The sequence below is a fragment of the Elephas maximus genome, chromosome 19 (genome assembly GCF_024166365.1).
Source record: "Elephas maximus indicus isolate mEleMax1 chromosome 19, mEleMax1 primary haplotype, whole genome shotgun sequence".
Taxonomy (NCBI): Eukaryota; Metazoa; Chordata; class Mammalia; order Proboscidea; family Elephantidae; genus Elephas; species Elephas maximus.
The window spans coordinates 51,649,883-51,667,935 of record NC_064837.1 but is presented as its reverse complement, the minus strand read 5'-3'; the positions used below and the strand labels follow the sequence as shown (position 1 = coordinate 51,667,935).

At 46.7% G+C, this 18,053-nt stretch overlaps 1 protein-coding gene across 1 annotated transcript in view; it reads left to right on the top strand.

Moving 5' to 3' along the window:
* The first annotated feature begins 5,846 nt into the window (after positions 1–5,846).
* The window catches only part of MAP3K14 (mitogen-activated protein kinase kinase kinase 14), a 45,440-nt gene continuing 33,233 nt past the window's right edge, over positions 5,847–18,053 (top strand). The window contains exon 1 of the mRNA XM_049859012.1: positions 5,847–5,947. The gene's annotated coding sequence lies outside the window, so the exon portion shown is untranslated. The remainder of the gene's footprint in view (positions 5,948–18,053) is intronic.

The following is an 18,053-nucleotide window of genomic DNA, read 5'->3' as shown; positions in this document are numbered from 1 at the left end:
TCATAGACCTCTGGACTGGGTGGCAGCAATGGGGCAGGTCCAAGCCTGAGAGGGCGGCAGCAGCACCTCAGCTATAGCCTCAAAAAGATCCTTGATGGGGAGAGGGGTGCCTAGGGCAAGGCAAGCAAAACTGTCTCTCCTCCAGGTACACCCCCTACCCCATAGCTATCACTTTCTCAGCCTCGCATCTCAGTTCTCAAGCGTAACTTCAGGATCTCACAGAAATTGGGGGCCTGAGATCCATAGACAGATGATTCACCAAGCACTTTCTCACTGGCTGGACACCCTAAACTGTACTGACTAAGGCAGTAAAACCAAAATATACTTTCCTCTTTTCCAAGGTAAACAGAAAAGAAAAAATGATCCAAGGAAAGCATTCTCTCACTGATGCACAAGATTTACCCATTCTTGGTCTTAAACACTAGCAAACAGCCATCTAAGATGCGTTAATCGGTCCCAACCCACCTGGAGCAAAAGACAATAAAGAACATCAAAGACACAAGGAAAATATGAGCTCTAGAGACAGAAAGGGCCACATAAACCAGAGACTCCATCAGCCTGAGACCAGAACTAGATGGTGCCCAGCTACAACTGATAAATACCCTGACAGAGAAACCCTGATGGAGCAGAAGAGCAGTGGGATGCAGACCTCAAATTCTCGTAAAAAGACCAGACTTGACGGTCTGACTTAGACTAGAAGGACCGCGGACATCATGGTCCCCAGGCCTTCTGTTAGCCCAAGACTGGAACCATTCCCAGATCCAATTCTTCAGACAGGGATTGGACTGGACTATAAGATAGAAAATGATACTGGTGAGGAGTGAGCTTCTTGGCTCAAGTAGACACATGAGACTAAGTGGGCAGCTCCTGCCTGGAGGGGAGATGAGAAGGCAGAAGGGAACAGAAGCTGGCTGAATGGACACAGGAATACAGGGTAGAGGGAAGGAGTATGCTGTCTCATTAGGGGGATAGCAGCTAGGAGTATATAAAAAAAAAACAAGGTGTATATAAATTTTTGTATGAGACTGATTTGTAAACTTTCACTTAAAGCACAATAAAAATTCTTTAAAAGATTTACCCATTTTTCATCAGTCTTCCACAAAACCAATTGGCAATTGGCTCCTGGAAGACCTGTCTCTTTGAAGAGCCCTGCAAACAGGGGGGCAGGAGCTCTGGAGTCACACTTGGTTTGAATCCCTGATCTTCTGTTACAGCAAAGTGACCATGGGTCAGTTACTTCTCTCTGAGCCTCAGTTGTTTTTGTTTTTTTTTATCTATGAAATGGGTATGATAACAGCAGTACTTACTCCTTGTAGAAAGGAGCCCTCATGGTACAGTGGTTAAGGGCTTGGCTGCTAACCAAAAGGTTGGCAGTTCAAACCCAACAGCCGCTCCACAGCAGAAAAATGTGGCAAGCTGCTTCCATAAGGATTTACAGCCTTGGAAGCCTTAGGGGGCAGTTTTACTCTGTCCTATAGGGTTGCTGTAAGTCAGAAGAGACTCAACAGCAACGGGTTTGGTTTTTTGGACTCTATGTAGTTAAACTGCAGGAGTTCTCAACTGGGGGTGATTTTGCCCTCATGGGAATTTAGCAATGTCTGGAGACACTGTTTGTTGTCACAACTCTGGCTGGGAGGGACTACTGGCATCTAGTGGGTAGAGGCCGGGAATGCTATTAAACATCCTACAGTGCACAGGATAGCCCCTTACAACAAAAAATTATCCAACCCAAAATGTCAATAGTGTCAGGGTTGAGAAACCCTGGATTAGAGGTGAAGATTTGGTGAGATCATGCCCAAGAAGCAAGTACTTACCAGTGTCTGGCAACTAGTAAACACTCAAAAAATAGGAGCTGTTATTCTGAGATTTTTCTTTGTGGAAGATCATGGTCTAACCTTTCTATTTCCAGATCCAAGCCTTTGGGGTGGAATGTGGAAACCCTTGAGCGCTGAGAACCTTGCTCACTGCTCCAGGTGTGAATCACTCTGTAAATGTCAATTTCTTTTATTGAAAGCAGAACTGAGGCCATACCAGTGACTCAGGACTAGGAGCCATCCCAGGCTGTGGTGACCTAACTAGCCTGGCGTGGAGGAAGTGATTTTGCCCTGAAGCTCTCCTTCCAGGGGGTGCAAAATGAAGCATTTCAAGACTCAGAGACTCCAAGGGGCTCACTTGAAGGGGCTTAGAAAGACCGAGAAAAGCAGCCAAAACCCTGCTTGTCTCCAGATATCTTCCTCACTGGGTGGTTTGTTCCTTCCAGGACTTTGAACTGATTTGTTCTGGTTTGAACTCCTGCTGCAAATTTGCATTTTTGGTAAGTTCCCAGGTGATGCTATGCTGCTAGTTAGGGACCAATTCTGAGAACCACCAGTAGAGCAGTGGTTATCAACAATTATCATCTATAAGATTCACCTGGGGATCTTGTTTAGCTGTAGATTCTGATTCAGTATATCTGGGACCAAAAAAAAAAAAGCCAAACCCAGTGCCATCGAGTCGATTCTGACTCATAGTGACCGTATAGAACAGAATAGAACGGCACCATAGAGTTTCCAAGGAGCCCCTGGTGGATTCGAACTGCTGACCCTTTGGTTAGCAGCCATACCACTTAACCACCATGCCACCAGGGTTTCCATATCTGGGACAGAAAGGCAAATTCTCAGCAGGAGTTCCTACCAGTTCTTTCCCTGGTTCCTTCCCTGCAACCTAACGTGAAATTCCTTCTCCAGAGCCACAGCTTTGGGCCAAAGAGTTCAATCTCTCCCGTTAATCACATTAGTGTTGTCATTGTTGTTACATGCCATTGAGTCAGTTTCTACTCATAATGTCCCTATGTACAATAGAACGAAACACTGCCCAGTCCTGCACCATCCTCATCATCGTTGCTATGTTCGAGCCCCTGGTTGTAGCCACTGCGTCAATCCATCTCATTGAGGGTCTTCCTCTTTTTTGTTGACCCTCTACTTTACCAAGCATGATGTCCTTCTCCAGGAACTGGTCCCTCCTGATAACATGTCCAATGTATGTGAGACAAAGTCTCACCATCCTCATTTCTAAGGAACATTCTGGCTGTACTTCTTCCAAGACAGATTTGTTCATTCTTCTGGCAGTCCATAGTTTATTCAATATTCTTCACCGACACCATAATTCAAAGGCATCAGTTCTTCTTCGATCTTCCTTATTTATTGTCCAGCTTTTGCATGCATATGAGGCGACTGAAAACACCATGGCTTGGCTCAGGAGCACCTCAGCCTTAAAAGTGACATCTTTGCTTTTCCAGCAGATTTGCCCAATGCAATGTGTCTTCTGACTTGACTGCTGCTTCCATGGCTGTTGATTGTGGATCCGAGTAAAATGAAATCCTTGACAACTTCAATCTTTTCTCTGTTTACTGTGATGTTGCTCATTGGTCCAGTCGTGAGGATTTTTGTTTTCTTTATGTTGAGGTGTAATCCATACTGAAGGCTGTAGTCTTTGATCTCCATCAGTGTTTCAAGTTGTCTTCACTTTCAGCAAGAAAGGTTTTGACATCTGCGTATCACAGTTGTTAAAGGGTCTTCCACCAATCCTGACGTCCTGTTCTTCTTCATATATTCCAGCTTCTCGGGGCAGATAACCTTAGTGGGGTGAGTCGGGCATGCAGGGGGCCCAAGATTAGAGAAGTGCCAAGGGAGCCTGGAGAAGGTACGTGGGCACTGTGTACTAGAGAAGGAATGATGAAAGAGAGGGAAGGCAAAGCTGAGCCAGGGAGCATTTGCAGAATCTGGGTCTGTGCCCACGTCCTTCCTGAGAAGTGGTGTGCCCAGAGGAAACAGGTGAGAGGAGAGGCAAGACATGAATCCAAGCCCAGGAATCCAAGCCCACGGACACTAACCTGTAACCTACCATCTGGCAAGCTCCACCTCTCCCTGAGTCACTGAAACACAGAACCCTGGGGTTGGAGGGAGCTTTAGGAGCCAACAGTCCAGCTTCATTCTTACCCACCATCTCCCTGCTAGTCAGTGGCAGAGCCAGGATTTGCATCAGATATCTGGCTCCAAAGCACAGGCTTTATGGGGCCACAACCTCAAATGCTTCAGGGGCAGACAGGTGGCATAAGGTTAAGTGGTTGCACACAAGACAACAGGGGTGGAGGCTGTAAAGAACTGCAGGCGCTGCTAAGGTATTAAATTAAAAAACAAACAAATAAAAACCACTGGGCCAGCCAAACAAAACATGTCTCTGGCCTGGGAGAGTGGGTGAGGCCCGCAGGTTGTGAGTTTGTGACCCCTGCCTAAATGAATGTTGTTGTATGCCCTCAAGTCAATTCCAACTCATAGTGACCCTATAGGACACAGTAGAACTGCCCATAGAGTTTCCAAGGAGCAGCTGGTGGATTCGGACTGCCAACATTACAGTTAGCAGCCTGAGATCTTGACCACCTCGCCACAGGGCTCCGTGCCTAAATGAATAGTCTTCCCTAACACCTTACCCAACAAACACCTTACCCAAGAGAAGGTGTTTGTTGGGTGCCGATCTTCAGAAAGAGGCTTTGAGCTACCAAAGACTGTCTGAAAAGTGTGATTCCAGCAGAGTGGCCTGGCCTTTGTTCAAACCCTTTTAGAGACTGCTCAAGGCAGCTGCCTTTGATGGGGCCTCCTCACCGTTACCATTAGAGCCAGTCACAACTTGTGTGAGTCCCTGATGGGGGGGGGGGTTACCATGGAAGGGGCACATCTTTTATTTCGCAAACTTTTAAAAATAATTTTTGATTTTTTTTTTTTTTACTATGAAGTACTGGCTCACTGTAGAAACACTGGAAAAAAAAGATAGGTAACTTAGAAAATAAAAAATATCCATACCTTCTATCTCTACTCCCTCTCCCCAATCCCTCCTCCCCATTCAGACAGAAGCACTGTTGACACCTCGGTGGTATTTAAACTCAAGTCCTTTCTTTGCATATGCAAGGCTTTAATCTTTCTGGTTTTGTAACCTTTATGGTCCCTATGAGTCGGAGTAGCCTCAACCGCAATGGCTTTGGTTTTTGGTTTGGTAACCTGCATACCCAGCGAGGAGATGCTTCGCCCAGGGTTAGCACCACGTTGTTTCTCTGGCAGGGGAGGCTTTGCATCACGTCAGCCGCACGCTCTCATTGGGCTCTGATTTGAACACACGTTTTTATCCGACCTGTGACCTGTGTAGGCCCTTGGCTCCCTAAGCTTTTCGAGGGCAGGCACCGTAACTTGTCTTACTCGTCCTCAAGGACTCTACAGAGTCAGGCATACAGTAAGTGCTCAACAAAAGTATTTCTAATCCCATCACCCCCGACCTCAGCAGCCTCCGCCTGGCAGCAAAGGGGAAGTGGAACGACACCCGGGAGGGGGTGCGCCTCGCCGTCTCCAAGGTAACCGAAATCAGAGGCTGGGAGTGCCCACGCATGCGCACACTCTCCTTTCCTTCCCGTAACCTCAAGAAAAACGCAACCGGTAAAAAGACTGCCCGCAGCCGAGCGCGCATGTGTGGTTACACCAATCACTTCGGCCGCCTCCGCTTTCTGTCAATCTGTCCGCCCAGCAATCTCTTCTCTATAAACACTGTCCGGAAATAGTGCCCATTTCTGGAAACGAGGCCTCGTTAACCAATCGCCGCTAGAGGGGCGGGACAACGGGGAGAGCCTGGGCTAGTATTGGGCCCGTCTCATTGGTTATCTTGGAGGAGTGGGAGGGGCCAAAGGTCGAGACGCGGCCAGAGAAAGCAGGCGCGAAGAGAGGCAAAGTTGCAGCCGCCGGGGGAGGCGTGGCCCCGGGGGCGGCCGGGAAGGCGATGAGGGGGCGGGGCCCGCGGTCGGGGCTGGGCGTCCGTGGGGCGGGGCGACCGTGGGCTGGGAGCTCAGCGGTCGGTGACCGGCGGCGGGAGATCGTGGGAGAAAGGAGCGCGACACTCGCTGGCTGGAGAAATCGGCGCTCGGCCGGTAGGTGACTGAGCCGGACCCCAGGGCCCGTCGTGGGGCGCTCAGGGGGCGGCGGGGACAGCTTGCTCCTCAGCCCATGGCCTGGCCACGGCCTGGCCTGCCGCCGCCCCTTAAGCGGGGGAGCCGGCCGTCCGGTCCCGCGCGGCCCGGCCCTCCTGGTCCGACCCACCCGCGCACGGGCTGTCGGCAGTCGCGGCCGGCCGCCTGCCCTAGCTCACACGCGCTGCCGGGGCTACAGTCGCACGCTTTGCTCGCTCCAGGCCTCCAGGCCGCTCACCACCCCCCCCAGGCCACACGCTCGCCCCAATCGCCCGCAGGGGCGCGCTGCTTCCCCTTCCCCAACACCCCCTCTTCCACTGCGCTCAGATGCCCCCACCGCTAGGCCGCGCCCTCCCCGCACCCCCCGGGTGCCCTCCAGGATCGGGGCTCTCTTCGCTCCGGGAGCAAGGTGTCTTATGCTGATGTGCGCCCGGCCCGTGCGCCTTGCCACCTGCCCTGGCCAGTGAAACTCTCGTGGCCGTCCCCGGGAAGTTCGTGGGTCACGCTCCGAGGCGGGGAGAAGGAGCAGAGCCTGCCCTTGGCATCCAGCGGGGCAGTGCTGGCCGCCGGAGCATCTTCCCTCTTTCCTCTGGCCCCAGCCCTGCTCTTTAATTCTTCAGCCCTTTCCACTGAGGACATTCTTATCTGCCGGCTAAGATATAATATTACCACTTGGAAGCCCATCGTGGCCCTGGCAACTTGAAGCGACCGGGCACCAGACAGAAAGAGGACACTTGTACAGTGCAGAGGTTCCCACCTGCCTAGGAGCCTCCCTGGTTCTCGGTAAACTTCAGAAACGTGTTTACTTCCTAGCTGAGTTTAACATGTTGCTCTTGGCTCTCAAAAAGGACGAATGCAGAAAAGGTACAGAAATCAGCAGTAAAAATGGTAAAATTATTTTTGTTACTTGGAGCCAAAGAACAGTAGTGATGTTTAAGGACTAAGAACTCTAAAAGCAAATGAAATTAAATGATAAGATTGGACCATGACACAAACTAGCAGTCTGAAGTTTATTCCTGGAAAAAGGTTGAAAACCCCTTGACTAGAAGCATGGTCTTTATGAAAGATTATAGGGAGATTAGTATCTTAACATTTGTGATGTATTTTTTACTTTACTTAAGTATCTAAGTATCTTGATACCTGTAACCCCTTTTTCCCTTCAGACATCTCTGTGCTAAGATAGATAGTATTGTCCTGTTTTATAAGTGAAGTACCTGAGGGAGGTGGTGGTGGGAATTATGTATATTGCCTGATGCCTCGTACATTGATAGTGGGGGACTTGAGCCTGAGTCGCTCAAGTCATTTCTGCACTCCTTCCCCTGGACCAGAACCACATTATGGGACTCAGATGTAGGAAAGAGGGAGCAGTGTTTGGTGTGGTATTTATGCTCTTAATGTGAGAAGACACTTAGAAGGTGCTCGTCTTGCTTAAGATGCATTCAGATTTACTCTTGGTTTTTTAAAGTAATGTCAAAGTTAGTTTCTTTGGTTCAGTGATAGCAGACCTCTAAGATGTTCAGACACCTTTAGGACATCCTCATTTATTTTGAAGGGTGTGGTGAACTTCTCAGAAGGTCTCAAAATAAAAGTTGTAGTCTCTGACTTTAATTTTAGAAATAAGAACCCAGGTATATGTTTCAGCACTTTTGTGAAATCAGACAGCAGTAAGCTGCTAAGTTTTAGGCTGTCTCCTGAGTGTTTTCAGATGATAAGGAGGAGTTCTAAAGGGGTTTTTTGCCCCTGGTATTGTCTGTCAGAGTTTGTGGGAGTGGCACCATTGACAGAGACCCTGCCAGATGAGCCTTCATCTATTAAACAAAAATGTCTGGCCAGGCTGTTTCGCCTCAACAGATGGAGATTTGGTTCCTCATTTTGATTCTCCTGTTGAACATTGCCTCCTTTGTGATCTGCTTGGAGTGTTTGTGTATCATTTCATGCTGAGAAGTGGACTTGCCCTGATTGGCTGTCCAACCCTAGGCAACTGTTGTGATTTTTTTTTGGTGAGTGATAACAGTCCATCCATGACCTGAGTCTAGTGAGAGATCTGTAGAAATGTGAGAGGTGAAGCTTCATCTAGGGCTGTTTTCTTCCTTGTTGGCACCCTCTTAAGAGTGTTCTGTCCCTTTGGCCTATGAAGTCACTTTTAGTTTCCTATTTTTTTCCTGTTTCAATGGATACCACATGGGCTTTCCTGACAGGCCTAGCCACCTTGATGAAGAGCTGACAGATTCACATTGGTTGACTTGACAGATGTACTTGCTTGGGGAAACGTTAAAAAATCTTAAAACCTAATTCATTGCTAAAGAACAAGTATAAGCTTCATACACAATCAGGCAGCATATTTCTACCAAGGCTTCCATCATCTCAAAGCTGTTTTTTTTTTTCCTGGCAAAAGGTTAAAATGCAACTAAAATTCTGCTTTCATGATTAATAAGTCACTACCGCAGTTGTGTCTGATGCTTCCTGTTTGCCCCATTTTAGTGTTTCAGTTAAACTGGAGACATCGGAGCATTATGGGCACTTTTGACGGCACCAGCATGAAATTGACATGGGGGGAAAATCTGTGTCAGTGGATTATTGGGAATTGTAAGGATAAGCCAGCCCCTCTGGCCTCGGAACACCAAGGTCCCTAGTAAGGGAAAGGAGTGCAGCTGAGCAGCTCCAAGGGGTAGCGTGAACACGTAAAATGATGCACGTGTGAAGGCTTTGCATGTACTTGGTGATGCTGACTGAAATGTCGAAAGCAGTAGATGAGAAATGGAAGGCCAGACATAGGGCAAGTTGTGTAGGAGATCATTTCAGTTGAGCTGGTGGGACATTGAAGTCTGTTAGATATGGGGTCTTAAGTTCTGGGCTTGTCTTATAACCTGAGAGTGACAATGCCAAGAAAAGTAATTTTTCTTTAGTGGCCTGTGCTTTCTTTGTATTCAAGTTTAAAGAGTCCTCTTCTTTCTTGCTATTTTATACCCTTTAATTATCCTCCTGATATAAATCCTCTGAAATTATATGGCATCAAGAGTAATAGTATTTGGCAGCTATTTTTGTATTTTCTCACAATACTCGTATAAAGAAAGGCAGGAACAAAGATTGGAAAAGTGAAGCCTGAAAAAGATAAAGTGGACCAGATTACTCAGAAAATCAGTGTCATGCCCGTAATTTGAACCCACTTTTGTTGACATCTGTTGCTGCTGTTTTTGTTGTTACTAGTTGCCATTGAGTCAACTCCAACTCATGGTGACCTTATGTATAACAAAACGTTGCATGATCCTATGCCATCTTCATGATGATTGGTATGTTTGAGTTCATTCTTGTGGCTTTTGTGTCAGTCTATGTCATTGAGAGTTTCCCTCATTTTCGCTGACCTTCTACTTTACCAAACATGATGTCCTTTTCTAGTCTTGACACCTAGTTCACTGCTTTTTCTACTAACTTATCCATGAAAGGACAGGAAGGATAGAGCTTTTTTTTTATTGCCCCCGAACATGTCAATTTTGAACGTAACTACACCAGGGTAGTTGCTTTTATTAATGAATAGAGATGAAAGATGAATAGTATATCTCATGATATTTTTAACATAAGCAGGCTGGACAGGTCTGCTTATCCCCATTTTAGAGATGTAGGAACTGAGGCAGAGAGGCCAAGTGCTTTGCCCAGAGCAGTAGAGCAAGTCTATGGTGTCCTCATATCAAATGTGGTGGTTTAGGCTGTCAGGTCAGACAGACCCAGGTCAAGTCCAGGCTCTGCAACTATCTGGCTTTGCGACCTCAGGCAAATGATTCCCCTCTCTAAGCACTGGGTGCCTCATCTGTCACTGGGGTCAGAAATACTTCATGGGATTGTTTGGAGTAGAAAATGAGAGAATAAAGTGGTGAGCTCAGTGCATGGCATAGGATAAGCCTCAGAACATGATGGCCGTTAATGTTGTTGTTGTTGTTAGTAGTCCTAGTAGCAGTAGTAGTACTGTAGTTACCAATTACCACATTGACTAGACCTCTGTTTTCTGTGAGATAATGTCAGGAAGGGTCAGACTACCTGAGAGGTCTAAGAGTCATTTTCTGAGGACCTTTCTTCCAGGAGGGCATTTCTCCAGTCTAGAGGTCTTGGCATTGGGCACTCCTTGTCTTAACACTAACTGCACTTGGATACTGCCCTCACTACACTCCAAATAAGCCTAAAAAGGCCTGGGCTCCGCCTGGTCAGTGTTGTGATCCTAAACTAGGGGCACCCCTTAGGACCTCCCAAAACTCTGAGCCAGAAGTCACAGTGGGCCTTTCTGGAGGCTGCCTTATGCCCACGTGTGGTGAAGTAGGTCCCACTCTGCGGGTGAAAAAAAGGGAAAATACTGTGTAGAATGTAAGTCTGCAAGGACTTATTCTTCTTTGGGCGATTAGGGGGGGAAGATTCCCACCAACACATAGCACCCCCAGCTCATGCCTTTTCTGTCTTACAAATATATCTTTGTCAGCTTCTCTCTAGTACCGTGTTTGGGGGCTCTGGATCTGCAGTCAGGAACTTGCAGATTTCCCTTGAAATTGTACAAGAAGAAAAACCAGTTTCATATTAGGTTTTGGATTCTTTTTTCCCTTTCTTAATACAAAACAAAAATATAGGACCCCACCAGGCTGACGTTCCCTTTAAATAACATTTTGTTTTCTCTTGGGGAAGCTGTCTTGATGGTCGAGGAGTCATTTCTAAAGTGAACCTAGTTTTTAGAAAAAATAGATCACCGGATGTCAAGCCTCCTGTGGAGCTCAGTACAGATGAAAATGAAACCTGCCAGCCTGAGTGGCAGCTCGCCCTTGACTTCAGGCAGGAGGTGACAGGCAGAGTGCGTTTGGACCCAGCTCAGTAACTAGTCGGTTCCCCAGACACATTTGGTAGGTACCATAGTCATTTTCCAGGCAGCTTTGCTTAGGTGAGCAGAACATTTTCTCTGGAAGGTGAGTCACCCGTGCAGGGGTGTAGATGACAGGCACATTTAGTTGCCAGCACAGTTGTAGAGGAAGTTCTAAGCAGACTGTGTTGAAAAACTCTCCACCAAGGATCAGTCTCACTCCAGGCCAAGAGCTTGAGAGACAGGGATAAGGAAGCAACTGAGAGGTCTCCAGGGCTTGCTGACTGGCGGAGAGATGGACCGCCTGGTGGGGGTAGTGTGGATAGGGCACAGAGCCCAGATCAGCAGACATTGCACTCCTGAGTCCAGCCACCTTGACTGTGGAAAATGGCCCACTTCCAGTGACAGTCAGCAAAGAAGCAGAGGGGAGCTTTGGCCGCGGGGAGCTGGGAAATCCCTTGGCAGAGAGCAGAGAGATATAAGCCGTACTTTGGTATGAAAGACCGGTTGGGTTGGGGAACCCTTTTCTACCCGCCTTCTCTTTGCCCACCTGAGTTGGAGCCTCTGAAGACTGCATTAAATCTGAAGGCTAGATTAAACCCTGGGTTTCAGGAAGCTCTGTAATTCCAAGCCTGCCACCACCTCAGTTGTCTACACTTCTAGGACCGGAAGTGGACTCAGAAGGAAGCAGCAGGGGGAACTCATGGGCCACTTCTTCCTCCCAATTTCTGGTTACTAAGGCCTTCTGCTGACCCTGTGACCACTAAAGCCTCCTCAGGTATCCTTCAAGGCAGGAATCTTGTTTAGAGACTGCTCTAGACCAGTATGGTTTGGGTTGGGCTGGAGGGTTGATAGACAAGAACATCTATAAGCAACGCCCCGGATCACCCACATGGGCTTGACTTTATTGAAGGTGCAGGGGAGGAACTATTAAGACCTTGCAAGTGATCTTGTTTCCCATATCAGCCACACACTCCCTCCACCCCCAATATCCACACCCCATCACTTTGGATTAGCCATCCAGTGGCTTCAGGCTGACATGGCTAAATGACCTGAGACCTTAACTGCTTTGTCAGGAAAGAACTATTAGAAGTGCAGATTGATGTCACATTGTGGGGATTGCAACCAGTGTCACAAAATAATATGTGTATAAATTTTTGAATGAGAAATTAACTTGAGCTGTAAACTTTCACCTAAAACACAATTAAAAAAAAAAAATTACAGCCTTGGAAACCCTATGGGGGAGTTCTGCTGTGTCCTATAGGGTCAGTATGAGTTGGAATCAACTCGGCAGCAACGGGTTTTTTGTTTATGTATCCATATTTTTTTTAAGAGCCCTAGCGGCACAGTGGTTAAGAGCTTGGCTGCTAACCAAAAGGTTGGCGGTTCAAATCTACCAGCCGCTCCTTGGAAACCCAATGGGACAGTTCTACTCTGTCCTGTAAGGTCGGAATCGACTTGACGGCAACGGGTTTGGTGTTTTTTGTTTTGTTTTGTTTTTTGTATATATCCATAAACGCATGTGGTATTGTTTTGCATACTTTTAAACTTATGTAAATAACATCATGCTGTTAAAAAAAAAAAAAGTACGTATTGGAAATGATCATTAGTGTTTGTACGCTCCCTTATTTTACAAAATAGCAAATGGTGGCCTAAGGGAGCTGAGTGAGTTGTTGAAGGCCACACAGCTAGTTAATGGCAGAGCCTGATCTAAAACCCAGGCTTCTTTCTCTGTGTTTTGCTGCCGCTGCGCAAAGGAACTACTCCTGGTGTAGGAATTTTATTTCTTAACTAGCTCCTCCTTTTATTGCCCTACCCTGAACCCCTTACTCTCAGCCTTTCTCCAAGCCAAGCTCTACCAGGCCTGGGCAGGGTGGAGCCTGAGCAGCAGCTGCTCTGGGTCTAAGAAAAAGTAAACAGAAAGCTGTTTGTTTGATGCCATCTTGCACCACGAAGTTTATATAACCAAAAGGAGGTCAAGGTTGAAAAGAAAATACAATTCTGGGCAGGATTACTTAGACGTCTCAGAGGTTGCCTACACCTTTAGAGCACTTACCTACCTTGCCAAAGAGTAGCTTACCCAAAGTGTGGGCTCAGTAAATACTAACGATTGATTGTGAGGGTGCAAACCTACTTGAGCACCAAGAAGCTTCTGTATCTTTATCTGTGAAGAAGGGGCATGTTATGTTGCCCATGGCATGCAGTTGGCTAAAAGAGCTGGAATAGTCAGGCATCATCCCAGCTGGATCAGTCCTGCACCTCTCAGTGGAGAGGCTCTTCCTTGTGGGCAAATACGATGTCATATCTGGATGGTGGCCCCCTGTAAGTGCAAAGAGCTGTTGTATCTGAGATCCACCACCCACTCCACCCACCCTTCTGCTGGCATTGAAGTTTTCTTTTATTGGACCAGAATCGATCTTCTGGTTGATACTAGGAATGGCTGGCAGATTAGGAGGAAACAGAGACCTAGCTAGCCTCAAATGTGGATGCTATTACCAATTAAGATTAGAAATGGAGCCCTTTGCCCCAGGAGTTAATTGGATGAACCGGGTCACTTGAGCCTATGCCCAGCAGTCTCAACTGGTGGATGCTATGCTTTGAGAGAGAGGAATAGCTTTACGAAGACAAATGTAAGAACAGAGTCATGTACCCCCTCCCATCTTGCACACAGATGTAAATCTGAGCCCAAATGGATGTTTTCCAATTCAGAAGGGTAACCTTCTCAAGAAATTGGAAATTATTGGGTCTCTTTAGATAACATTATTGATACAGTAGCCATAACAATCGACTTAGACATACCAGTGATGGTGAAGATGGCACAGCCAGGAATGGGTAGCATTTCGTTCTGTTATACATTAGGTTGCCATGAGTTGGGACCAACTTGACAGCGACTAACAACAGGTCAACCTTTAGGAAAGGGGACCCTAGGAATGGCTCAGCGGCCAGTTTATGTGACACCTTCTTGCTGGGGTACAGTCAGATAACCAGCCACCATACTGTGACGCCCCTCCCCTCCAGCTTGCCAGGTGGTTAGACAGTCTGGATATTCCTATCCCAGGCCAACCAGGCACTCGGAGCCTGGGACACTTATTTATTCCTCAGGAGTGTGTCAGTCATTTTTTTCAGTCAGTGGACACTTGCCAAGCATGCCAAATGTGCCAGGCTCAGCTAGGTGCTAGGATATAAAATATGGATGATTGAGTCACTGCCCTAGAGTTGCTCTTAGGGCAAGGGAAAGATGGGCACAAAAGCAGGCTCATTACAGTTCAACCCAGGTGCTAAATCATAAACCATGTCTGTGGGTGCTGAAGAGGAGCAAGGAAGGCACCATTGCCCAGGGCCCTCCTTTTCCAGCTTGATCCAGTCCTAATGTCACATACAAAGCTGCTCAGACCCTCGGAGGGGAGGAACCTCACCTCCCCATTCTGCAGGTATCTGGGTGGGAACACCCTTGGCATTCCTCTCATCTTGGGACCTTGTACTACTCTTCAGTTTGAAATAGGAGCTTTATAGCAACCTCGAAACTTCAGCACTTGGGGGAAGGAGCTCCGTGAGGGCAAGGGTCTTGTCTGTCTTGGTCGCCGTTGTATTCCCACTGGCCAGCACAGTGCCAGGAGAATGGTAGCACTGGATAAATATTTGTCATTGATTGAAAATACAAAACTAGAATCCAGACTCCTCCTTTCTCTACCCTGTTGGCCTGAGAGAGGGTAAAAGAACCACAAGCTGTTTCATGGGTTACCCATCCCTCACCAAGGAATCCACCTGAGATCCTCTGAGAATACTGACATCGATGCCACTCGGCCCTGTGCTCTCCTCCTGGGGGTGGGCAGGAATGTGAACCCCTCATTGTAAAGGGCCATGTCAAATGTATCCCTACTGCTCATGTCCTCAAGCTGGTCACTTGAGCCAGTTTGTCAAAGAGTGTATATGTAAGGCAGCATCTGAAATGAGGCCATGGTCAGGGTTCCACCGCCAAAGGGCGGAGCCAAACCAGCCATGTGCTTCCTTCCATTTACCCTCATGCATTGGAAGTCTTCTGTGGAAAGCCGAGTTGTTTGGGTTTCTTGTTTATTCTGAAGTTCCTCAAACTAGTTCCTCAATTTCAGAACCAGTCACCAGTGACTACAATTAACTTGAAGCCTCCTCCCTTAAGGGAGGCTAAGCCTGTCTTTCTTCGTCTTCTCTTAATACTGGTAGACCCTGCTTGAAGCCAGTCCCACCTGGGAAAGCCTGATTTATAAACCAAGACAGGAGGGGGCGGCTCTATTTCAGGGGCATTGAACATAGCCTAAGGAAGTGCTCTTTGCTCAGAATCCAATCTGAAAGGTTAACAAGGAGAGTTTTTTTCACAACCAAAACGTAGCTTGTAATGATGACCTCAAGGCTTGGCAAGATCCAGAAGTGAATTTTGACTCATCAAAGAAAGCTGGTTGTGTACAGCGTGATTGTAGAGTTGAGGGCAGTTGACGGCACTGCAGTCTTTGGAATTGCTAACTGTTGAATGGTATACACTGTAGCTGCCACATAAAGAGAATATTCAGTTAAGCCAAATACCCCAACCTGCAGATTTCAGAGTGGGACACTTGAAACTTTTCTTATGTAACATACATTTTAAAAATCCCTTGCTGCTTATTGTGGAAAACAAAGTGCACATGTGGTTGATTCCCCCCCATTCCCCCACTCCCCCCGTACCCGTGATACTGCCTTTTCCCCATGTTCTCCTCCATACCAACTCCATGTTGCTTTCTGTAGATCAGAGATGGCTCCTGTGGCTTCTTTTCTGTTTACTCTGACTCTCCTCGTACAAAAACTGGAAAGTTGGAATGAAAATGCATTGTAATACTTTTCTTTTAAAGTTTATATAATGCCTTACATCGGGCTTGGGGACAAAGTACTGACCATATTTATGAGGCTAGCAGCTGGTGTTCAAGGCTTTATTATAAAAGAACAGTAAATAAGCTCAAGAAGCTAGGAGCCGGGCTTTACAAAATGAGTGGTAAATTGGATCTTTGTAACAGAATTAGTCCCTGGCCTGGGCCCTGCTGTGTATGGGTGGGCTCAGGAACGCAGGTCTGCCACAGTCTTGGTCCCCATCGCCATTTTAAAGCTGTTTTTTCCAGAACATAGGCAGGCTGTGTTCATGCTTCCTAACTGAGGTGCTTCCTCCTGGGTCAGTACCTGGGTTTCTAAATAACAAACCTTTGGCTTCTGGCAACTTCTGCATTTGAGATCCCAGTTTTTAAAGCTTAGATCGTATGAAAGTGCAGACAATGTAGTGGTTAAGAGTATGAGCTTCAACATAAAAGAATCCCGGGTGCAAATCCTGTTGCTGTCACTTCCTTGAGGGCTTGCCGACCCTCAGTTTCTTCCTCTATATAAAGGGAATTATATCAGTGCCTTGCTCACAGGATCATTGAGAAGATTCCAGAAATAATGTAAACACCACCCAATACATCCTAATACATGGTGAACAATAAGTGATAGTTGCCATTATTAAATTAGTTATTACTGACATCCAGCGTGTAATTATGTATATACACATAGCAGCAGGTTATTGAAAACACCCAAAGATGTCCATGGGACAACTGATTTCAGCTGTAGCTGCCAAGGAATTCTGGGTCCCTGCCCATCATGCAGCAGCGGTTCATTCCTCAGGCCGTTCAGCGCTGAGCCTCCACCCGCAGAGAGGCACTGGGTGAGCTGTGCAGAATGCTCAGTGAAGAATATCCTCCCACGTGGGTTGGCCTTTTCTTGCTGACCACCCCTGACCTTCTGCACTCGGGTTCTCCTCCTCCTCCTTTGACAGTGACTCTGTTCCAGATCTTCCATTTCACACTAGGACTGCTGGCTAGAAGATATGGGACGTGGGTTTCAGCTCTGCACAGGCAAGGACTTTCAAACAATTTGGACTTCCAATCACGAAAAGAACTGTTCATCTTTTAATAGCATCCGTATTACTGGTGGTGCCATTGACATTTACAGAGCACCCACTGTGTGCCAGGCACCATATTGGGCATTGAAACAATTCATCATCCTGCAAAACCCTGTTACGTAGGTTTGAGAATCCCTATTTTACATATGAGACACCTGAGTCTCGTATTAAGTGATCTGCCCGCGGTCACATACCGGAGAGCTGAGAGACTAAGGTTGGAACTCAGATCTTTTGATGCCAGGGCCATCCTATCCTGTTGTATAGGCTAGATGGCTGTTCCTCCGGATTAAGTGATATGTTGGAATAAATGACCTCTAAGGGCCCTTCCGATCCCAAGATCATTTTGTGATTCCTTTATCATTTATCCATCCATCCATTCTCCCCAACTAGATTATAAGTACCATGATTAATATAATGTTTGGTAACCACCTGTCCTTGAGTGATAGATCTTGCCTAATTCCCTGACAAAGAAAAAAGGAGAAGAGAGAGATCCCACCAAGAATTTCACCCAGAAATTCCAATTTCAGGGGTTCACCACACCTAGGGTTACTAGTACAAGTGCACAAAGATGTGAATAAAGGTGTTTTTTGCAGTACTGCTTACAAGAGTAAAAAATTGAAGCAATTGGAAAGTCCATTCATAGAGGAATAGATGAAAAAATGATGATACCATGGAATCTTACAGAGCTGTTAAAAAGAATGCAATAGATCTGCATACGCTGAAGGAGAACAGTGTCCACAATATACTGTTAAATGAAAGAAGCAACTTGTAGAATATTAGGTATGTATATAACCCCACATTTGTTTTTTTAAAATAGTCCCAAACTATATGTTTGTGTATGTGTAGTAATAGAGCTAGAAGAATTTACACCAAACTTTGTTTCTTATGCTGCAGGGAGGGGGAAGAGGTACGGGAATATTTTCCCTCTCTGTACACTTTTGTATTGTTTAAATTTTTACAATGGACAAGTATTATTTTTGTATTTGAAAAAAATAAAGATTAAAAAAAAAGGGTCAGATACTATATAAGGAAGGTAGGAGAGGCTAGCCAAAAACCCTGCCCTCCGTTGGGTTTCCTGGATTGGGGCCAGCCCTCAGATTCCACCCTTTTACATAAGCAGTGAAGGAGGGGCTGGCAGTTTCCTCTCAGGTCCAGTTCTGCTATGTTTCCCACTGTCCATGGGGCCACTCATGCCCACAAGCATTTCTAGTGCAGGCCTGTAACCACTGCATGTTTGTCATCGGATGATTATAAATAAGGGCGGGGAAGCAGTGGCCATAGAAGTTGAGGGTAGCTGA